Source organism: Balaenoptera musculus, chromosome 17 (assembly GCF_009873245.2).
Source record: "Balaenoptera musculus isolate JJ_BM4_2016_0621 chromosome 17, mBalMus1.pri.v3, whole genome shotgun sequence".
NCBI classification, from domain to species: Eukaryota; Metazoa; Chordata; class Mammalia; order Artiodactyla; family Balaenopteridae; genus Balaenoptera; species Balaenoptera musculus.
This window is the reverse complement of record NC_045801.1, coordinates 68,415,943-68,440,463: the sequence shown is the minus strand read 5'-3', so window position 1 is coordinate 68,440,463 and position 24,521 is coordinate 68,415,943. Positions and strand designations below refer to the sequence as shown.

At 38.4% G+C, this 24,521-nt stretch overlaps 1 protein-coding gene across 8 annotated transcripts in view; it reads left to right on the top strand.

Moving 5' to 3' along the window:
* Positions 1 to 24,521, top strand: part of LOC118883373 (serine/threonine-protein kinase Sgk3) — a 155,139-nt gene that overhangs the window by 39,550 nt on the left and 91,068 nt on the right. For 4 of the 8 annotated variants that reach the window (XM_036830096.1, XM_036830100.1, XM_036830099.1 and 1 more), the window contains exon 1: positions 84 to 860. The exons of 1 other annotated variant lie outside the window; for it this stretch is intronic. The gene's annotated coding sequence lies outside the window, so the exon portion shown is untranslated. Of the gene's footprint in view, positions 1 to 83; positions 861 to 24,521 lie in introns of those variants that run through there. 3 more of the 8 variants (XM_036830109.1, XM_036830105.1, XM_036830108.1) reach the window with 2 other exon arrangements.

The window sequence follows — 24,521 nt, the reverse complement described above, 5'->3', positions numbered from 1 at the left end:
GCCAATACACACACACACACACAGACACAGACACACAGAGACACACAAACAGACACACACGCACACAGACACACACACACACACACACACATACACAGAGGATCCAAAAAGAGGTGTGGAAAGGAAGTTTCTCTGTACAAAGGATCTGCCAATCTGTGAAAGCGCTCTCCTGTCTTACAAAGGCCAAAACTCTGCTGATGAAAAAGTAGAACTGTTCAGAGAATGCTAAATGAACCACAGTTGTTCCCCTGAATTATCTGGATACTTATTCACCTCTCTGAGTGTCCAGTTTACACCCCATCACATGCCCACCAGGCCACTCCCGGTGGCTCTTGTCCCTCCGGGCGTCCGGCGGTCCTGCTCCCTGCGCGCCAGGGTCAAGTTCCCCCGCCGAGCCCGGGCGGTAGGGCCCACGCCGCTCTTGGGCCCCCGGGCATTGGTCACTATAAGCTGAGCAGCGGGACACAAACGAAGAGTCTGAGCCTCTAGGCGGGATACCGCGGAGTCCTCTGAACTTTGCGCCCACGGCGAGGCGGGGGCCGAACCTCGCGCTGCGCCGGGGCTCTCGCGCGGGTTCCCGGGGAAGCGCGAGGACAGCGGGTCTCCGCGGTGGGGGCACCGCTCAGCCTGCGGCTCCTTCCCGGCACCAGCCGCCCCGCAGCCGGGAGCGGGCGCCTAACCCGGAGCACGGCCGGCCGCCCAGCTCTCCCCGGCGGCCCCGCGCACCCTGCGGGAGGAGCCGGCCGCCGTGACGCGTCAGGGAGGAAGCGCCAGCGCCCGGCGGCCCTGCCGGGAAGGAGGAAGCGCGAGTGCGCTCGGCTCCGCGCCCGGCGCGCGGGGAGGCAGCACCGCGGAGCCGGGTAGGTGCGGAGCCGCCGGGACCCGAGGCGGGTGGGCGGGCGGCAGGGTCCGCGCGCGTCCGGGCCGCAGTCGGGCCCCTCTGGCAGGTGAGACGGGGCGGGGTGAGGGGTGCCCGGGCCTCGCATGCTGCCTCTTCCCGGAGCAAACGTGACTTTCCCGGGCCCCTTGGCAGCGCCCCCTCCCTCAGCCCGGGAACCTCCGAGTTGGTCGGAGGGGAAGAGCCATACCCCCGGCCCAGCCTTCGGCTCTGAGAGTTTGTGGTCTTTGTTTCCTCGAGGTGAACTCAGATTCTGCCTTCTGATTCCTAAACGCCCGAGTGGTGTCTTGGGGGGCGGATGTTGTTAACCCGTGAGCGGCTTCGGAGCGTAGAGGAGCCGGGAACCGGGGGGTGGGAGATCCCACCCACGCCACAACCTGAGGTCAGGAGTGGATGCGGGTCATCTGTGAGCATCCGGGATGGAGGAGGCCTCGGGAGCGGAGGGCATGGAAATCATTAACCTGTTGTCAGCGGACCTGTAGTCTGCGACTTCCCGTGCGTGGCTGCCCTTTATGTTCTCTGTGATTTGATCCCCTTCTATGCCTTTGAAAGTGCATCTGGCTCTATTGATTCCCACCTTAGCATTGGTATGTGCCATCTAGAAATGCTTTGAGATTTTTAGATTCTGTCCTTTTCAGTGGTGGTTACTTGGAAAGATAGAAAAGAGAATTCATCTCTTGAGACTTAAACTTTTTCATTATTTAATTTTGCGGTGATCTCTGAACCATGATTAGAATTTCAGTTCTGCACAAGACTCTGTAGGGTACACTCGAGGTGCAGGAATAAATACAGAGCACGACAGTTTCTAAAGCTTTATCAAGGTAAAAAAAATAGTAGACCGTTGTGTATTTTGATTCTCTACTTTGTCACTAGGTTGATAATTCACCTGGCCAGTCTGGGAAGTGCTTTATTTATTTATCAAACACTTAGATAGCTCTTACATGTGTTAGGCTCTTTCTAAGTGCTTTATAAATATTAACTCAAATTATTAACTCAAAATGTTAAATTATAGCAGTTCTAACAATGAAGAGGCTATGCATACTTCAGTTCCCTGAATGTCATTGCGAGAGCTAGAACCATTAGAGGAAGTTTCAGGCATATTTTAGGACTGGGTGTGCCTTCTGGCCCTCTCTGCTTCCAGGCCTGTAAGCAAGCCACCACCCCTCCACTCCCTGGGGGAAGGGAGTCTGGAGCCACGGGAGTGAGACCTCTTCCTTGCAGATCTCTGGCCACATCCCTAGCATCTTCCATAACATGGTCTTTCTCATCTGCCATAGTGCCCATCCTTAGCTAACTCTGGAGAGACCAGAACTTCCCCCTTTCTTCAAGTGCCACTGCACTGAGGCTAATTTTGTTTCCTTCCCGATATGTTTGACAATTGATTTGACTGTAGCTTATATTTGAGGGTCAGATTGAACTTGAAATATACCATAAAATAGAACATTTTTGTTTGAACACATCAATGTAACAAATAATGCTTTGTAGTTTTACTGCCATTTGCTGCAGGTAACATTGAGTTGATGGATCAGCCTTCTAGGTAACCATTTTGTGATTTGCAGATCTGTAGAGAGAATATTTTCCAGGATTAAGTGTCCTCTTCAAATGAGTGCCTTGGCCTGATGGCCAGATTGAGACCCAAAATGGTGAATAAAACAAACACGGGGGCTTCCCTGGTGGCGCAGTGGTTGAGAATCTGCCTGCTAATGCAGGGACACGGGTTCGAACACAGCCAAAAATAAATAAATTAATTAAAAATAAAAATAAAATAAAATAACAAATGTTCAAGTACAATTGGTGTCTAAAAAAAAAAAAAAAAAAAGAATTCCCCCACCATTGGTATCTAATCAAGTTCCTTAAAAAAAAAAAAAAAAAAAAAAAAAAACACGGTTCTTGTCATTATGGTGATTATGAATCTAATGTCAAAATCTGCACATCATACTAGCTTTCTCTCTCTGTTTCATATATTTAAATTTCCAGGGAGATGATTAAATGACACTCTAAGCCTTATTTAATAAGATTATGAAGTGTCTCCTGGAAGCAGGAAGGCTCACTTTCCTCTGATATAATTTATGGCACACAGACATTCACGAATTCAATCCAGCCAAATGACAACTAACACTTTCATGGTTTACAGAGTCCTTCCAGGTATACTTATTTGCTCTTCAGAGGGTCCTTGTGAGGTTGGTAGCCATTTTTTATTCCTGTTTTTATAGATGAAGAAACTGAGGCATAGAAATATGAAAATGCTTTAGCCAGGATGGCACAGCTGGTAAGAGGCAGAGCTTGAATGGAGAGCAGGTGTGTGGACAGTGTCTGGCACATGCCAGCCTGTAATAAACATTTGTGGAATAAATGATTCCCAATGACTTCAGATTTCTTGCTATTTCAAAACATTATGCCTCTCAAACCCCATAGTTGATTTGTGCCTAAGAGATTGCCAGGCCTAGTCCAATGTTTCTCTGTTATTTCAAACAGTATCTGCTACAACATATTTTCTACAAAAGGGATGGGATGGAATGCCCTTTGGACTCATTTCTTGGGACTTAGCATCTCTGTTTTTTTTTTTAAATTAATTTATTTGGCTGCGTGGGGCCTTAGTTGCAGTACGCAGGATCTTCCTTGCAGCATGCAGGATCTTCTAGTTGCAGCATGCGGGATCTAGCTCCCTGACCAGGGATCGAACCTGGGCCCCCTGCTTTGGGAGCGTGGAGTCTTAACCGCTGGACCACAAGGGAAGTCCCTCATCTCTGGTTTTTGAAAAAACAAATAGGTTTGTTATTTTTTTCCCTTTCTCAAGCATCCTACTTTTTTCCTCTGAATTGGAGAGAGTTTAGATTGGGCACATAGATTTCGTGTTTGTGTTGACAGCTTTCTTGTCTCTCCCTGCTCATTTAAGGTCATTTTTAAGGACTACAAATCACTGTAGGTTTTCAATGTAAGTGAAATGATTCAGCTACCTAGATTTATGATCAAGTTCACATACAGTGACCATAGGTATTGTAATTTTTTTTTGAAGTGTATGACATCACTACTGTGTTTTTTGAAGTATTGCAATTACTTTAATATAAAGGGTCTTTTAAAAAACAACAACAACAAAAAATCCCTCAACTTTTTATCCTTCAAATATAACTCTCTGTATCCTAAAGTATGTTACCTCCAGATGGATTACCTTCAGTGAGAGAGGTCAATATGGCCGTTACCTAGTGGGAGGAATTGAGAAGGGCTATCGAGAAAAACGAGAGATGGAGTGGCCCTTCCCATGAGGGATACTAGATGGTAGGAAACCCGTAATGAAGCCAGACCGAGTCATCTGCCTGTCAGCCTTCTGCGTGGGGGTGGAATAAAATACTTTTGAAACCTGCCTTGTTTCAGAAACCACTTTACCTTTTCCAATCCTCAGGGTTGGTTTTTTTTTTTCTCTTTTAAAAAAATTCATGTAAATTACTGACTAAACTGCTGATTCATGAAACTCAAATTATGTAACACATTATTCCTGACAGAAACAGCTCCCACATTATTTTAAGGGACGCAGTGTCTCTGTTTTCCTTTACCTATTGCATTCCTTATAGTGGAATCTTTGTTCTCATTTCACTTTTTAAAACATTTCATGGAGAAAGGTGGTGCCGATTCTACATCTTGTAGTTCATGTCAAAGTAATTTTAACTCCATACTAACTTTGAGTTAATTGTCATTGCTGAAGAAGACAACATGGAAATCCGATATCGGAGGCTAACTCAGAGCATCAACCGGTCAAATGTTATTGCCTTTCTGAAGCTGAGCCAGGGAGTTTTCAAAGGGAATTAGGGCAGTGTACAATATTCTTACCCTTGTCCAATTTCTCAGGGCCTTTCCTGTTTCCTATGGGTCCTGAAGACCTGCCTTAGTTCTTCTCGTTGTAGCCACTATTTCTTCTGTTGATATTATTCAACACCAAAATCTGTTTTCCTTGGGTGGGCGCTGGGGGTGAGTGAAAGAAGGGTTATTATGTAAGGGGAATTGTTGTAGGGTAAGAGATTGATACTATGTAAGATGGAAAATGGGAGATGTGTGGGTGAAGTAAGAGATGTTAGTGCGATCTCATGGTGGAGGATTCATGCAGAGGGCTGCTCTGCCTCCTTCCACCGGGCCGTGAATATAGGGAAGACATATATGGGGTCACCTATATGGGATCATAGAAACATCTCTTGGTATATGATATTGGCGGGCAGGGTTCCTTTGTACCACCACGTGTAGAAATGTCATTATAGGCAGCTGTTTCTTCAGGCTGCAAAATGAGTTTGTTTGCAGATAATTAAAATGTAAAGAGTTGGTTTAGTGGCTTTTAACTTGAGAGGAGGGATGATTTGATAGGCTTTCGGTTGAGTAAAGGCTTGGATTCTGTACCTTTTTAAAGGCTTGCTCTTTTTGGAGAATGCCTATAATGTTGAGATAATGATGTCATTCTTTTCACTGTTTTGTGATTTTAAATAAATGACATTATGTTTACAAAGTATCTAGTAATGAATGTGGTTTGGGTTCATTTCTTCCATTCAGAGTCCTGATGTATTTGCTATGCCAGTCTATACCAAACTTTTTTTTCCTGTAGGTAAAATGAACTTCATATATAGTATATTCATATACAAAATTAGGCTCACTGGTGGACTAGCCAATCTACAGACTGCTGGATGAAAAGTCCTCAAGTACAGTGGGGCTTCACTAAGGAACTGATTGATTGCTTGCTTGAGCTGAAAAATGAGAAGGAACTTTATAACTCTAGTTATTTACCGCCCTGTTTTTAAAATAAAAATAGTAAGGCCAGACACTATCAAACTCTTAGAGGAAAACATAGGCAGAACACTCTAAGACATAAATCACAGCAAGATCCTTTTTGACCCATCTCCTAGAGAAATGGAAATAAAAACAAAAATAAACAAATGGGACCTAATGAAACTTAAAAGCTTTTGCACAGCAAAGGAAACCATAAACAAGACGAAAAGACAACCCTCAGAATGGGAGAAAAATATATGCAAATGAAGCAACTGACAAAGGACTAATCTCCAAAATTTACAAGCAGCTCATGCAGCTCAATATCAAAAAAGCAAACAACCCAATCCAAAAATGGGCAGAAGACCTAAATAGACATTTCTCCAAAGAAGATATACAGATTGCCAACAAACACATGAAAGAATGCTCAACATCATTAATCATTAGAGAAATGCAAATCAAAACTACAATGAGATATCATCTCACACTGGTCAGAATGGCCATCATCAAAAAATCTACAAACACTAAATGCTGGAGAGGGTGTGGAGAAAAGGGAACCCTCTTGCACTGTTGGTAGGAATGTAAATTGATACAGCCACTATGGAGAACAGTACGGAGGTTCCTTAAAAAACTAAAAATAGAACTACCATATGACCCAGCAATCCCACTACTGGGCATATACCCTGAGAAAACCATAATTCATAATGAGTCATGTACCACAATGTTCATTGCAGCTCTATTTACAATAGCCAGGACATGGAAGCAACCTAAGTGTCCATCGACAGATGAATGGATAAAGAAGATGTGGTACATATATACAATGGAATATTAGTCAGCCATAAAAAGAAATGAAATTGAGTTATTTGTAGTGAGATGGATGGACCTAGAGTCTGTCATACAGAGTGAAGTAAGTCAGAAAGAGAAAAACAAATGCCGTATGCTAACACATATATATGGAATCTAAAAAACAACAAAAAAAAATGGTCATGAAGAACCTAGGGGCAAGATGGGAATAAAGATGCAGACCTACTAGAGAATGGACTTGAGGATATGGGGAGGGGGAAGGGTAAGATAGGACAAAGTGAGAGAGTGGCATGGACATATATACACTACCAAATGTAAAATAGATAGCTAGTGGGAAGCAGCCACATAGCACAGGGAGATCAGCTCGGTACTTTGTGACCACCTAGAGGGGTGGGATAGGGAGGGTGGGAGGGAGGGAGACGCAAGAGGGAAGAGATATGGGGATATATGTATATGTATAACTGATTCACTTTGTTATAAAGCAGAAACTAACACACCATTGTAAAGCAGTTATACTCCAATAAAGGTGTTAAAAAAAGTAAAATAAAATAAAATAAAAATAGATCAAAGTTAACTTAATCTGTTTTCTAACTCAGCATCCACACATACAAATATATATATATAGGACCAAGATACAGACTATATAATCTAAGGCACATATATATTATATATATGACCAGCTAAAAGGAAATATAGGAATCATATTCTTAGTTTCCTAAGAAAACACGATACGTCATCTTTTTTCTCATTTTAATTTTACTTTTATCTCTTATGTTTTCTAAATATTATTTTTAATTAAAAAGGTATGCCTTAAATTCAAGCAATTGAGAAGTGTATGAACTAAAAAATAAATCCTCTCCACTGTAATCTTACCTATGGAGGTAACCACTGCTGGGCTTTTATATCCTGGACTTCGCTCCATGCTTATCTTATATAAATTTGTGTATCTGCAAATATACATGACGTTTTAAAAAATGGGACTCATTCTACACAATTTGTCCTTATATCTCTTATTTAACACTTTATCATGGACATCTGTAGTGCTACATCATTGGTTTTGACAGCTGCATAGTATTCCACTTTGTAGTTAATAATTTATCCATTTTGTATTTCTATTATCTATATGTTCTTTTGTATCTTTTAAAAAATATTTAAATCACCAAAGTAATATTTTTAAGAAAAATTAAAAGAAGAAAAGAGAAAATAAGAATCATCAGTAAACCTACCACTCAATAATCACTATTAGCATTTTAGAGTATATCCTTCTAAACTTTCATTTGTGTGTGCATATCCATATTTCCAATGACATTAAAATTTTTCTCTTATGTGGGCTTGCTTTGTTGGTTAGAGAATCATGTTTATTTAGTCAACCAACATCATAGATTCCAGGCACTTTTGAACCAGTTATTTTACTATATTTCCTGGCCACCTGCCATTCCCCAAATCTGGATAGCACTACTGGAAATTTGTACTACTGCTCATAAAGGGGATGAGGTGAGGGTGTGTGGATGGACAAATCCATTCAAATCAGCAAAAAGCATATATCCTTTTGATGGAGGTCAGTAAATATTCTATTTTAAGTATATCTAAAATATAAGATATTTAAGAAGAGAAATGATAGAATATTCATATATCATAGATTATGATCACTAAAGGAAAAGCAGAAATAATGGACCTGAACGAAGGAAAAAGTGTTGAATTCAGTTAAAAATTAGAACAGTTGAACTTCAGATGTTTTGAAATAGTCTCCTAATGATAAGTACATAGTTTGGAGTAATTGGTTTAAGAAAGCTCCATCCAATGGTAGGAATAGGTGACCTTGAAGTTTCTTGTGATCCTCTTATAGGCTATCTCAGAGTTAGTAACACTTGATTTAGTAGTATTTCTTGTATACAACTCTCAAGTTACTAACCCCACCAGTTTTTCCAGACAGCATCTGTCTGGGCTAATCTCTCCACGCCCTTTTTCTTCTCCCACAGCACATGTGCACAGGCTGTCGCCCACACTTTTCTCCTATATCCTTTTGTGGCTTTCCTCCACTTTCTGAGAGCTTAGTCCCCCTTTTAACCTTGTTCTTTTTTCCTCTTCTTCCAGCTTTTGCTTTAAGAAAATTTCTCTCTCTCCTTTCTCCATCACACGCTCTTCATTTTGGTCTTGAGCAAAAAAGACACTAATCATGGTGATACAGTTAAGAACAAGCCTTTAATAAGGAAAAGGAAAGCTTTTAGTTTTGGAGTTTGAAAGGTAGATATTATAAAGAACTAGTGGTTGACAGAGGTTTCCAGAGAACTGCTGCCTCCTGTGGGGAAAGGCAGGAGATGCAGAAGGGGAGAGAAAGCCACATGCTCTGTCTCTGGGCTCCAAGACTGGTGTGTGGGGGGCCCTTCTTCCCACTCCAGGCCCCTGGGCCCTTGTGGAAGGAAATGATATGCACTTGTCACCTGGTTGGACCCAAGGGGTCATTTCAGGCTCTGTTAATCTTCATACAGGTCTTGTAATTGTCTGATTTACTTGTTTCAATTTTTTAAAAAATGCTGAAATAAAAAGAACGATATTTCCTTAATATCTTAAAAAAAAAAAAAAAAAAAAAAGAACTAGTGGTTGAGAATACCCAGTAATTCCTTTCAAAATTTCCACAGAAGTCTCCACCCACCTCCTCGCCTCTAAATAAGCTGTTTTTCCTTAAGCATTGGCATGTATGATAAAATTTAAAACCGTTTATGTATATATTTTTTGGTTCATGTCACTGCAGTAGCATTGTTTTATGCTATTTTTTCCCCCCACTGAAGATGTTAGATTGAGTAGAGTGTGTTTTGGTCTTGAAAGCTCACTTCTAGATAAAATCACTGATTCCTTCAGAAAATACATCTGAAGTTCTAGATCTCTGGTTTAAAAACAATCTCTTTGTTTTTAAGTAAGTTGAAGACTAAGGTTATCTTAGACCAGAGGTTAGCAGTCTTTGAGAAATGGTGTATCAAGGTTCCAAACCCTTTTCTTCCAGACTTTCATCAGCAGAGAAATGCATTGGTGAGAAGCACATGTAGATCAGACTTCCATCCTTGGGAATTAGAGAAGAAACAATGCTGGCTGCAGGAGTATTAGGGTGTCCTTGGGGACTCTCTCAAGAGGTACATGTTGGGGATCAAGCCCAGGTAGCTGAGTTCATACCAACTTCAGCTCACCTGTAAAGGTGCTTGGGGCAAACATTATGAGGAGCTCAGTACCAAGGCAATAGATGCTTAGGTTACCCTGAGAGTAAAGGCCTATTTTTTCATAAACATGAATGAAAAAGGTTTTGAAAAGACATTTTTATTCTGCTTCCAAACAACATGGTACTAAAATTGATGATGGCTTAAACATGAAAGCACTGTATTATTTCCTTATTTGAACCCGGACCACTGTTAGTAAACACTCAGAAGTTAAGATTATACTATAATTTTTAAAAAATGGTTCTTGGTTTTGTAGTTCTAAGTGTACATAGTTGTGCATAGTTTACATTTTTTTAGCCCATTTTGACATCAGTACCTTTCTTTTTTCTAATTCATCTCCTTTTACCCCCACTCTGTCTTCTCATGAATATTTGGTTTGATTTATTTTTTTGTCTGTAGGAAATGATTTTTTTTTATTTAATGGAAGTTAAGATTCTCCAATATTTTAGCAGAGAAGAGTTTTTAAGAGATTTATAAGACTATGCCCCTTTTCCCCCTTGATTTTTGTCTCTGCCATAGATTTCCTTTATTTCAAATTCCTACTAACATTAACATCATTTCTTTCTTTTTTTTTTAATTTTATTTATTTTTGGCTGCGTTGCTGCATGCGGGCTTTCTCTAGTTGTGGTGAGTGGGGACTACTCTTCATTGTGGTGTGAGGGCTTCTCATTGCGGTGGCTTCTCTTGTTGCGGAGCACGGGCTCTAGGCGTGTGGGCTTCAGTAGTTGTGGCATGCGGGCTCAGTAGTTGTGGCTTGTGGGCTCTAGAGCACAGGCTCAGTAGTTGTGGCGCGCGGGCTTAGTTGCTCTGCGGCATGTGGGATCTTCCTGGACCAGGGCTTGAACCCATGTCCCCTGCATTGGCAGGCAGATTCTTAACCACTGCGCCACCAGGGAAGTCCCTATTTGTTGTCTTTTTGATGATAGCCATTTTAATAGCGGTAAGGTAGTATCTCATTGCGGTTTTGATTTGCATTTCACTGATGATTAGTGATGTTGAGTATCTTTTCATATGCCTCTTGGCTATGTGTATGTCATCTTTATAAAAGTGTCTGTTTGGGTCCTCTGCCCATTTTTTAATTGGGTTGTTTGTTTTTTGATGTTGAGATGTATGAGTTCTTTGTATATTTTGGATATTAACCCCTTATCAGATATATCGTTTGCAAATATTTCCTCCTATTCAGTAGGCAGCCTTTTCATTTTGTTGATAGTTTCCTGCCCTGTGCAAAAGCTTTTTAGTTTGATGTAGTCCCATTTGTTTATTTTTGCTTCTATTTTAAATGAGGTTTCCTTTATTCATTTTCACACTTTCATTGGAACATTTTAGGATAAAATTTTGCCTTTGAGATGCAGAATGATATATATAAGTTGCTACTTCTGTGTAGAAGAATAAGAAAAAATATATTTTTGCTTTGCCCAAGCATAAATAAGGATACCTAAGAGATTAACAGTGTTTCTGTCTATTTTGGGGATTGGGTAATGAGAACTGGGTGGGTGGGGACAGGAGTGGGAACAGACTTTTCACTGAGTCTCTTTTATATTTTCTTTGTTTTTTTAACCAGGTGAATATATAAACCACTGTAAAAATAGTTTTAAAAATTATGTCTGTGGGTTCCTTTACTTTAAAAAACTTAGATCTATATATTTCTGTTGTCCCTTTTCCATATGTCTTTAGTAAAGTTTTGTTCGTTTGTTTGTTTTTTAAGAATGCATGTGTAGCCTAGTCTCAAAGGATTAGTAGTATTTTGCAGGCATCTTGACCTGGCTTTTTTCCGCTTCATCAGAGCTCTCAAGTGCTGTGACTAAATTCATTATGAAGCCTTCCCTTAGGAAATTCTGATACTGCAAATATGGCCAAACCTTGAGTTATTGTTGGCTTATTCGAAGAACTATTTAACTGAAATTGTCTGCAGTATTCTACCAACTGGCTATTCAGTTTTTCCTAATAAAACTGTTAGATAATACCAGTATAATTAGTGTAAAGTTAGTTGATTCCCCCCCTCCGCCCCCCGCCAAGGTATCTTGTATCTTATCATCATGGTTATAATTCCCCTACTTAAAACTATATGAGTTTGGTGCTTTTAGAAAATAAAGGTTGGTTTACTTGTAGTTTTCAGATAATTCTGCTCTTTTCAGTACATGCTAAACCAAATAGTTTCGTTCAGCACGATTTTTGCAGTTTTTGAAGAGCAAAGAGGTCTAACATTTATTTTGTACCTACCATGTGCCGGGTGCTTTAGAGACTTTATTTTATTAAATACTCATAATAACTCCGTGGTGTAGGTGGTAGTTTCATTTTACAGATGAGCAAATTAGGGTTTAGTGAGGCTTTGAAGGTGGCCATGTGTGGCCAACACGGGGCAGAGCTGATCTGATCAGGTCTACCTGGCTTTACCAGGGGGTCCCCTGTGCCTTTGAGAAGGGGGTAAAGGCTGACTCCCCTCAAAGCCCCTCATCAGAAAGAACAGGCAGAATTGATTTACAGGTAACTCTGATTACCATCTGCTGATGAGGCCATGGTTAAATGAGTTTTGAAAACTGACCTTTCATTTTTACTTTATGGTTCTGAGATGATACTAATGTTTTAATCTAGAAACTGCTGCCAGGCTTCAGGAAGGAAGCTGACTGAAAATGTTTTAAATATCGTATATTTCTTCCCTAATAGAAAAGAGCTTAAAATTCTAAATTTAATTGCTGGATATGTTAAATTTTCTGAACCTGTAGAATTTGAATGTCTTATGTTTTATCTGCAGAGCTGTCAAATTCCTTCTGTTAGCAAGCAGTGTCCAATGAACTTTGCCAACACTGACAAATGCTGTTGTCATATTCTGAAATCCCTTAATGGTGATAACCAGCCCTGTTTATATTAATCCTTGGAAATAGAGCCATCAGCCGGTACAGTCTATCATTTTGCTGATTTTTGTTGGGTATTAGCTAATGCAAGTATATTGTGTCTTGGCAGATAGTGGGATGAGCTCTTGTTAACTAAGTAGGAATGAAAGAACATTTTAGGTCTGAATTCCTATGATTCTGTTATGTAATAAAATATATTTATGTTCTGGGCAAAGATTGTGAGAAAGATACTGAGGAAATTCAAATGACTAGAAAAGTTTAAAATGTCACGGAAAATGAATGGAGAAGACAGAATAAACCCATAGCATACAGTGGAGTCTCTTACACTTAATACAATACATTAAAGAGAAAAGCAGCTTTATTGAGACTTAACTGATATGCCATTAAATTCATCTTTTTAAAGTGTACAAGTCAGTGGTTTAGTCACAGAATTGTGCAGGCATCATCACTATCTAATTCCAGAATGTTTTCATCATCCCCCAAAGAAACCCTGGACTCATCAGCAGTCACTCATCCCTCATTGCCCGTCTACCTGTTCCCATCTCCCCCCAGCCTCTGGCAATGATGAATCTACTTTCTGTATATATAGATTTGCCTATTCTGGATATTTCATAAAAAGTGGAATCTTATGGGAATTCCCTGGCAGTCCAGTGGTTAAGACTCGGCACTTTCACTGTTATGGCCGGAGTTCAGTCCCTGGTCAGGGAACTAAGATCCCTCGAGCCGCGACCAAAAAAAAAAAAACAACAACAACGTGGAATCTTATGATATGTGGTCTTTTGTGACTGGTTTATTTCACTTGGCATAATGTTTTTAAGGTCCATCCACATTGTAGCATGTAGTACTTCATGTCTTTTTATTGCTGAAAAATATTCCATTTTATCAGTGTACCATATTTTGCTTATTCATTCATCTATTAATGGACAGTTGGGTTGTTTCCACTTTTTGGCAGTTATTAATAATGCTGCTGTGAATATTCATGTGCAGGTTTTTGTATGGACATCTGCTTTCATTTCTTTTGGGTGTATAGCTAGCAGCAGAATTGCTGGGTCATGTGTAACTCAGTTTAGCTTTTTGAGGAATTGCCAAACTGTTTTCCAGTGTCTGCACTATTTTACAATCCCACCAGTAAGGTAAGAGGGTTCAAATTTCTCCAGATCCTCACCAACACTTATTGTCTGTCTTTTTGGACTTTAGTCATTTTAGTGGGTGTGAAGTGGTATCTCATTGAGGTTTTGATTTTCATTTTCTTAATGACTAATGATATTGAGCATCTTTCATGTGCTTATTGATCATTTGTAACCTTCTTTGGAGAAATGTCTTTTCAGATATTTTTTAATTGGGTTATTTGTCTTTTTTTGCTGAATTGTAAGAGTTCTCTACATATTCTGGATGCACATTATATGATTTACAAATATTTCTTCTATTTTGTGGATTTTCTCTTTCACTTTCCTTATGGTTTCCCTTGAAGCACTAAAGTTTTTAATTTTGATGAAGTCCAGTTAACTTATTCTTCTGTCACTTGTGCTTTTGGTGTCATGCCGTTCATCTAAGAAATTATTGCCTAACCCAAGGTCACAAAGATTTACTACTATGTTTTCTTCTAAGAGCTTTATAGTTTTATTTCTTACTTTTAGATCGTTGATCTGTTTTGAGTTAATTTTTCGTTATGGTGTGAGGTAGGGGTCCAGCTTCATTCTTTTGCACATGGATATTCAGTTGTTCTATCTTGGCATCCATGTCGAAAATCAATTGGCCATAAATGTAAAACTTTATTTCTGTACTCTCAGTTTTAGTCTATTCTATCTCTCTTAAAAAAATTTTTTTTTCAAGTATAGTTGATTTACATATTAGTTTCAGGTGTACAACATAGTAATTCAATACTTTTATAGATTGTACTTCATTTAAAGTTATTATAAAATATTTGTTATATTACATCCTGTATCTTATTTATTTTATACGTAGTAGTTTGTACCTCTTAATTCCTTTCCCCTATCTTTCCCCTCCCCCCCACTCCTCTCCCACTGGTAACCACTAAGTTTGTTCTCTGTATCTATGAGACTGTTTCTGTTTTTTTGTATTCATTCGTTTATTTTATTTTTTAGATTCTGCATATAAGTGGAAAGCTCTGTCTTAATGCCAGTGCCATGCTGTGTTATCTTAGCTTAGTGTGGCTTTGTAGTAAGTTTTGGAACCAGAAAGTGTGAGTCCTCCAACTTTGTTCTCTTTCAAGATGACTCTCTTATTTTGGGTCAAATGCATTTCCATATGAATTTTAGGATCAGCTTGTCAGTTTATGAAAAAATGGCAAGGAATTTTGATAGGGATTGCATTGAATCTGTAGATCAGTTTGGAGAGTATTGCCATCTTAACAATATTTTAGTTTTCAGATCCATGAACATTGGTTGTTTTTCCATTTATTAAGGCTTTCTATAATTTCTTTTAACAATGTTTTGTAGTTTTCAGTGTACAAGTCTTACACTTCTTTTGTTAAAATTTATTCCTAAGTATCTTATTCTTCTTGATGCTATTGTTAGTGGAATTTTTTTTTAATTCATTTAATGTTTACTCATACTCCTGTATAGAAATACAATTGATTTTTTAATCGAGTATAATTTATATAACATTATATTAGTACAACAATTTTTGAATATTGATCTTGTATTCTTCATTCTTGCTGAACTTATTTATTAGTTTGAATAGTTTTTTGGTGGATTCATTAGGATTTTTTACGCAGTCAGCCCTCCATATTTGGGAGTTTCGCATCCCTAGATACAGAGGGTGGACTGTATTCATGTACTATTCCATTTTATATAAGGGACTTTAGCATCCAATTTCAGTATCTGCAGGGGCTCCTGGAACCAGTCCCTCACGGATACCAAGAGACAGCTGTATATAAGATCATATCATCTGCCCATAGAGATAGTTTTAGTCTTCCTTATCAATCTGAAAGGCTTTTATAATTTTTTTTTTCTTGCCTAGTTGCTCTGGCTAGAACCTTCAGTGTTAAAGAGAAGTGAAGAGAGCTGATATGTTTGTCTTATTTCTGATCTCAGGGGAGGAGCATTCAGTCTTTCACCATTACATGTGATGTTAACTGTGGTTTATTTGTAGATGCCCCTTATTAGTTGGAGGAAATTCTCTTCTGTTTGAAGTTTGTTATGCTTTTATAATTAAAGAGTGTTAGATTTTATCAAATGCCTTTTCTGCATCTATTGAGATGATTGTGTGGTCTTTGTCCTTTATTCTGTTAATACAGTGTATTACATTGATTAGTTTTCAGATGATAAACCAACTTTGCATTCCTGGGATAAATCATATTTGGTTATGGTATATAATCCTTTTTATATGTTGCTCGATTTGATTTGCTGGTATTTTATTGAGGATTTTTGCACCTATATTGACCTATAACTTTCTTTTTTTGTGATATCTTCATTTGGTTTTGGTATCAGGATAATACTGGCCTTGTTAGTTCCTTCCTTTTCTTTTTTTTTTGCGGGGGGTGGGGGTGGAGATTTTGTGAATGATTTATATTAATTCTTCTTCAAATATTTGGTAGAATTCACCAATGAAGCCATTTGGACCTGGGCTTTTCTTTGTGGGACTTTTTAATTTTTTTTCAGATTACTAATTCAGTCTCTTTACTTGTTATGTATATACTCAGATAGGTTCTATTTCTTCTTGACTTAGTTTCAGTAGCTTTTTTCTTCCTACAAATTTGTTCATTTCATCTGGTTATCTAATTTGTTGGCATACAGTTGTTCATAGTATTCTTTTAAAATTCTTTTTACTTCTGTGAGGTTGGTAGTGTTGTTTCCTCTTTCATTCCTTATTTAGTAATGAGTCTTTTCTCTTTTATTCTCGATCAGTCTAGGTAAAGGTTTACCAATTTTGTTAAATTTTTTCCAAAGAAGCAACTTTTGTTTCCAGTGATTTTCTCTATTGTTTTTCTATTCTCTTTCATTGATTTCTGCTCTAATCATTTTGACTTTCTTCCTTCTGTTTGCTTTGGGTTTAGCTCTCTTCCTTTTCTAGTTTCTTAAGGGGGAAGGTTAGGCTGTTATTCTGAAATTTTTTTTTCCTTTGATATAGGCATTCATGGCTATAAAATTACATTAGCTGAATTCTGGAATTTTTGGTGTGTTATGTTTTCATTTTTATTCATTTGAAAGTATTTCCTAACTTCTCTTGTGATTTTTTTTTTCTTTGACTCATTGGTTACTTAAGAGTGTGTTAATTTCCACATATTTGTGAATTTACCAAATTTCCTTTTGTTATTGCTCCCTAATTTTTTAAAAATTTATGTTTTATTGAAGTATAGTTGAATTACAATTTTGTATTAATTACTGCTGTACAACAAAGTGACTCAGTTATACATATAAATACATTCTTTTTCATATTCTTTTCCATTATGATTTATCACGGGATATTGAATATAGTCCCTGTGCTATACAGTAGGACCTTGTTTTTTATCCATTTTATATATACCAGTTTGCATCTGCTAATCCCAAACTCCCAATCCAACACTCTCCCACCCTCCTCCCCCTTGGCAACCACTAGTCTATTCTCTATGTCCCTGATTCTGTTTCCATTTTATAGATAGGTTCATTTGTGTCATATTTTAGATTCCACATGTAAGTGATATCATATGGTATTTGTCTTTCTCCTTCTGACTTCACTTAGTATGATAATCTCTAGTTGCATCCATGTTGCTGCAAATGGCATTATTTTGTTCTTTTTTATGTCTGAGTAGTATTCCATTGTATGTACGTACCACATCTTCTTTGTCCATTCATCTGTCAGTGGACATTTAGGTTGTTTCCATGTCTTCGCTATTGTGAATAGTGCTGCTATGAACATAGGGTTGCAAGTATCTTTTTGAATTAGAGTTTCGACTGGATATACGCCCAGGAGTGGAATTGCAGGATCATACAGTAATTCTATTTTTAGTTTTCTGAGGAACCTCCATACTGTTTTCCACAGTGGCGGCACCAACTTACATTCCCACCAACAGTGTAGGAGGGTTTCCTTTTCTCCACACCCTCTCCAGCATTTGTTATTTGTAGACTTTTTAATGATGGCCATTCTGACCGGTGTGAGGTGGTACCTCACTGTAGTTTTGATTTGCATTTCTCTAATAGTTTATTGCTCTCTAATTTAAATCCATTGTTTTCTGAGAACATACTTTGTATGATTTCTGTCCTTGTAAATTTAATGAGGCCTTCTCATGGCCTAATATATAGACTATCCTAGAGAATGCTTTATGTGCACTTGAGAAGAATGTGTATTTTGCTTTTGTTGGGAGGAATGTTCCAAAGATATCTATTAGGTCCAGTTGATTTATGGTGTTGCTCACATCTTCTCTTTCCTTATTAATCTTCTGCCTGGTTCTTCCTCTTAATATTTTTAAACATTATTTTAATGTTTCATATTGGTATAAATATGAAAACTTGCTATCAAGATAAAAGACTCAAATGCAAACTTATAATGTTGTTTTAGTGGGCTATTTAAACAGAATTAAATTAGAAAATTATTTACTTTCAAATTTTAAATTTAAATGTAACTTTAGTTCAGTGCTGTTTTCTCAGGTCCATGATTCTTTTGTCTATATGTGATAGGATTTGCTAGTAAAGTGCTCTGGAATGTTTCTGAAACTGTATTGACACTCATCTCAAATAAATGAACATTCCTGTTTGATCAACTTATTTGCTAGGAATTAAAAGTTTATTTGCTAATGTGTGGTTGAGATGACGGCTCCAAAAAAAGTAACAAATAGTACTACATCTTCATGGTAACCAGAATTGGTAAATGGTTAAATTTTCTTTCTTGTATTTCATGGTAACATTATTTGATCCGTACCTCCAAGAATTCTATGAAATATACATTTCAAAATTTGCAATAGTAGAGAGGCCATGTGAGATCCAGTTAGCAGAGGCAATTTAAAATGTTTCTACATATGAATACCAGTAAATTATTTTCCTCAACTAAAAATACTTGGGCATTTTAGCACCATGTGTTTGTAAAGACAATATTTGACTTTGCCTTGTAGCACAAATAGAAATTATTCTGTATTTAAAAAATAAACTATTGTTTTGAAATTATAAAAAAACCCACATTTTAGTGTTGTTTTAAAAAAAAAAAACTGTATTTGTAGTAAGAGTGATCCCTCATTTAATGAATCCTGTCTTCTAACAGTGACCATTTTGGAAGGCCATTTGGCCTAGGTAGATAAAAGGAACGGGTCAGAACGTAGAGGAGAAATGCTACATCATTTCTAGGTTATGGTGGCAGGTGGTTACGGGGAACAGCAGTTCAGGAGAAAGCATTAATTGGAGAACAAACAACAACTACAGAAGAATCAAAAAGAATGTGATAGTGGAAAAAGTATAGAAGTAGAAGGAGGAGGAGGTAGCTGCAGAAGTCTTTATTGGTCCTTGGCAGAGAGGCGAGTACCCAGAAATGCATTCCTAGGCTTTCTAAATCTTTAACTACCTCTGGGAGGGAAATTCCTGAGAGTGAAGTGTGTTGTTGGAACACAGCCTATTCAGTAGTATAGTCATTGCAGTAATTGAATTACCTCTTTCCATTTAGTTCATGTGGCATATTCTCTTTTGGCAACACTGAATGTCCAAAGGAGTGGATGTGATTCTTTTATTAAGTCTTTTTAAATCTTTTAGCTGACTTAGGGAAGAGATGATAGATGTGAAAATGCCTGCCGTAGTTAAGGGCACAAAGTAGGAACTTGATAAACTTTGGCTGATATTAACTTGTCCATAACATTCTATAATATGTAGTAGCCTAGACTAGGGAATTTAGAAGGCCTAGGTTATAGTGTTAGATCTACAACTAACTTGTGAAGTGATCCTTAGCAAGTGAGTTTATTTTCTTTGACTGTAAATTATCCAGAGTTCTTCTACCTCTTAAATTCTATGGTTCTATTAAATTCATATAGAAAAAAAAGCTTTAAATAAAGATTATTCTTTTAATAGAGGTGGAAGTTTTTGTTTTTGTTCTCAACTTTTACAATTTTAACTAGGGTACACTAAATGAATAAGATTCTTTAGAGCATTATCTAAAGCCAACCACTGATTTATTTGAAAACAAAGGGTTTCTTTGCAGTGTCATTTAGCCTGGCATTGCCATGAATCCAAGAATTATTCTGCACTAATCAGAGAACAGTAATGCAGTTGTACTTAAATTTAGAGTTCCACACAGCCATTCACAGAGATGAATCGAGGTGAACAAGTACTTCTAACTTAATTTGCAAAAATTCTAAATGTACTGGTGGAATTCACTGCAGGAATCATAGTGAAAAGTAGGTTGGGAGTGTGGCTAAGATCATGAGAGGCTGTTGGAGAAACTATTGCTGCTTTTTGTTATATTTGTCTTCTGGGTCTGTGTGATTTTTAATAAAAAAAATTCATGATAACGTAGGTTTTAGGAGCATTTTTACCATTTTGAAATGACATATGGTGTGACAGAGAATGAATTGTTGTGGTTGGTCACCTTTTCTTTTTTTTTTTGGCTGCGCTGCATGGCATGTGGTATCTTAGTTCCCCAAACAGGGATCGAACCTGCACCGCCTGCATTGGAAGTGCAAAGTCTGGACCATTGGACCCCCGGGGAAGTCCCACCTTTGCTTTTAAATGAAGCCAATGCCTGGCTTTAATAATTCTGTATGGAATCAAAATCAAATCAAAACTTTCTTGTTTTCCTTTACACTCACTGCATGCAATACTCTGACACTTATGTATTCTGGTTCCCAAATGTGTGGTAGTTTTTCCCACACCAGGCAATTCTGAGACACCAGCTGGGTGTCCTACAATTTAACTCAGTGCTGACACTGTCTACTTGGAGATCCCACAGGTTAAGGGCTCAATTCTGTATAACTGCACCCCTACCTTTTAACTGCCAGTCGCAAGTCCAGGTTGTTACCTGGGCTTCTGACCAAGGGCTATAAATCGATTTCACACGACTTCTTCCTTGGTTTCAATTAATCTGCTAGAGTGGCTCTCAGTACTCAGGGAAACAGCTTACTTACTAGATTACCAGTTTATTATAAAAGGATCTAACTCAGGAACAGCCAGATGGCAGAGATGCTTAGGGGAGGGTATGTGGGAAAGTACAAGGGCACTTCCAGGTGTGCCACTCTCTCCACACCTCCAGGTGCACCAACTTGGAAGCTCTCCCAGCCTCTCCTTCTGGGTTTTTATGGAGGCTTCGTTATGTAGGCGTGGTTGATTAACTCATTGACCATTGATAATTGGTTCAACCTCCAGCCCCTCTCCCCTCCCCAGAGGTGGGGGAAACTAAAAGCTCCAACCTTCTAACTAATCAGATTGGTTGCCCTAGCAACCAGTTCCCAGCCTTAAATTACCTACGGGCTTTCTAAGAGTCACTGCGTTAACATAAAGTTAGGTGTGACTGAAAGAGGCTTATTATATGAATAACAAAAATACCTATTTCACCTTTATTTCTCTTATCACTTAGGAAATTCTAAGGGTTTTAGTTCTGTGCCAGAAACAGATGGACGAAATATATCAATATCTGTATCTAATCTTAATATAAATCACAATATCATAGTCGTATACCTTGTTTAAAAATTATTAAAGTTAATGAGAACTAAATATTTTTCCGCCTCTATTAAAAGAATACACTTTAAATATCCATTTGAGGTTTCATGGGAAAACCAGGAGGCAAGTCATCTAAGTGTCCTGTAGGTTTTTCTTTTTTTAAATTTTAAACTCTTACTATTAAAGTTCATTTACCATAATTCTGTGTACATTGCCTTAAGTTCAGTTTTAAAAGGAGGGAAAAGTGGAAAACAAGTTGCGAAACACTGAGGATGTTGGTAATGAGTCATTATGGTTTATTGTGTAAGTATGTACAGAAATGGGAGGATCTGTCAGGTGTACAGCTCTCCTAAAACGACAGATTCCCCAAATCCTTAATGAAAAGGATGGTGTATATGTTCAATGGAAGTCTCTTCTCATGCACTTTCTAATCATTAAAATATAAAGCTTGGGTCACTTGGAAAAGGTTTTGGGTAAGTGATTGTGTCGAAGGCTAGGTATTTGTAGGGTAATTCTGCTCTACCCTGGTCAGCATTTGCTCTTAAGCCTTTCTAGGACCCACCTGATCTAGCCCTATTTTAGTGGATAGTATTGACTTTCAGACTTACTTTTCCTTGTGTAAAAGCAAGGAGCACTTTGTCATTTCATCTGAGGTAGTTAGCTACAGACTTAACATTTTCAGCTTAAAAAGCAATTTTATTTTAATGTCTGTCATTAAAGTTTGCCACTCAGGTTTCAATTTTTATGTTTCCCTTATAATTAAAGCAGAATGAGTCTTTGGACTGTGGCATTTAATAGAACCTTTAGTCAAGCTTTAGTGTAATATGTAAAAATAAAATATTTATTTAAAATATGTATGTTATAAAATGGAATGAATGTCATCGACAGGCATTGTTGTGTATAGAAGTAGCAGGTTGCGTCTGGTGACTCATCTATTTTCAGCTCCTGTGAGAGATTATACTAATAGTGGTTAAGAATGGGGGTCTGGATTCACCCAGACCATAGTTCAAATAGGTGTTCATTCATCACTTATAAATTAGTTTCTTCACCTGTAGAATAGGCATAGTAATAGGACATAACTCATAGGGTTTGAAATAAATAATGCTTGTAAAGCACTTAACACAGTGCTTGTGATATGGTAGGTAACTCAGTAAATGTCAGTAATTGATAACATTCTGAATGGATAACATTTTATGGCCTTAACTTTCTTTTTTTGTTAACTACTTCAAAGGAAGACCACAGCTTCTCCTTCATTAAGTCCTAAGAAGCTGTGGTCTTCCTTTGGACTCACAGTCATTAAGCTCCTCCTAAGGGAGGAGGCCTGGAGAATCTGGAGAAAGGATTCTTTAGAGATGATCAAGGTGATAATGCCATGCCCCCAGTGTGTCTCCAGGTGTCTGACTTCCCCCCATTGCCTTCTTTGAGCTACACTCGCTCTCTATGGGTGATTAAAGTTACTCTTCCTGGTTTACATGCCTCTTGTGCTGACGACTCCCAAGTCCATGATTCCTGTCCTGACCTTTATACCTTGCCCTTCAGACTGATATGTCCGTTGCCTACTACTAGATAAGCAGCTTCCCATAGTGCTACCCTGCAGGTAGTTCAAATTCAACATGTGTAAAACCAAATATATCTACTCTCCTCTTGATGCCCTGCCCCCACTTTTCACCAATTTCGTCTTCCTTTTATCATCCCTGTTCAATTTACGGCATCACCATCCACCCAGAAACTTGAGAGGCATTCTAGACTTTGTCTCCCTTACTGCCTACATCCTGTCATTTGCAAAGTCCTCCTGATTTTATCGCCTGGATATTCTCAAGTCTGTCCCATCTGTTCTAAGTCTGCTATAGCCTCTTGGGGCCCTCATCATCTTCTGCCTTTTTCAGTGGCCCCCTCTTAAGAAATTTTTCTGCCCCCCTCCATTCATTCTCCATATTGCTTTCAAAGTGGCCTAAAGCGAAGATCTGACTGTTGTCATTCCTACATATAAATACCTTCTTCATTTCTTGTAATATCCAGTCAAGGTCTTTAGCATGGCTTGTCAGGCTGACAGCGATCCTCTAACCTCTTCTTATCTACTGGCATTGTCAGACTCATGCTCTCAGCTCCAAAGCTCCAATAATAGTAATTACTTCCACGCACACTATGCTAATGCACCCGTGTGTCCGTCTGTTGTTCACTAAGTTGCCTAATTGTCAGTGGTACTGAGCTCAAGAGCCACCTCCTTTAGGGCATCTTCCTTAACCTTCATTTTCCTCCCTACACTGCCTCCCCAAAATTAAGCACTGACCTCTACCCTGCGCTTCCACTGTAACCTCTGGATACTTCTATCCTAACACTCTGTTGTCTTGGAAATATCTCCTGCGGCCCACAAGGAAGTCTTGGGTGCCCTGGGATACCCTCAACAGGGCTTCTGCTTATTCCAGAGGGGGGAGTCATAGTTGTCATTAACATTATTTATTGACACAGGAGCACCAACAAAGTAAGAAAAGAGTTAGAAAAATGTGATTTGGTTCTATGAAAATAATAAGTTCAGCCATTTTAGGAGGACTCCCCTTACTACACCAGAATGCTGACATTACTGTGACTTGGCGCTCAATAATTTTTATTTATTTCATTAAATGTCAGGTTAGAGTATATAAAGTTATTTGATTGTAATATAGCACAGCTCTTAAAACATAGTAGAACCTCAAAAAATCTTTGTTGCATGAATGAATACTAAACTTCATCTGTGCAAACTGAGCCTTTGTAGTTAATGGCTCATGTCAGTCTGGTCATCTGCTCACATCTTTAAAAACAGGCTAAAAAAAAAATGGAGGAAAAAAATAACCCTCATTCTATTCCGCATACCAGGAGAGACTAATCTTCTTAAAGCCCTTTTTTAATTGCATGCCTACCTTTCTTAACCTACAATAGCTCTTTATTAGCTCAAGTCCAAACTCCTCACCCCATCTTACCTATTCAGCCTAATTTTGGGCAACGCTTCTACAGAATCAGTCCATGCAGTTAGATCAGTTTACTTCACAGGCAGAGTAGGCAGCAAGTTTTGATTGGTTGTTCTTCCTTGGAGCAGATTTTGACTTTTCAAATATAGGCTTTAGCATCAGCGTATAGACTTTAAAGTTATATGTTAGTAAACTAAACGAAAACTTTGTATTCATTAAATATTTATTGAATGCTCACTACGGGCCAGGCACTGTACCGTTGAATGGGGCTTTTGGTGATAATCAAAATCAACATAATCTTTGCCCTCATGGAGATTCTCGTCTAATTGTGAAGATCAATAATTATGATATAGGGTGTAAAGTGCCCCTCTAGGAGCCCACAGCAAGGGCACCTAACCCAGCTGTGAGATCAGGGAGGGCTTCATAGGCTCAGTGACATTCAGCTTGATGGCAGTTGATGGGCTGTGCATTACAGGCTGAAGGAACAGCAGGTGCAG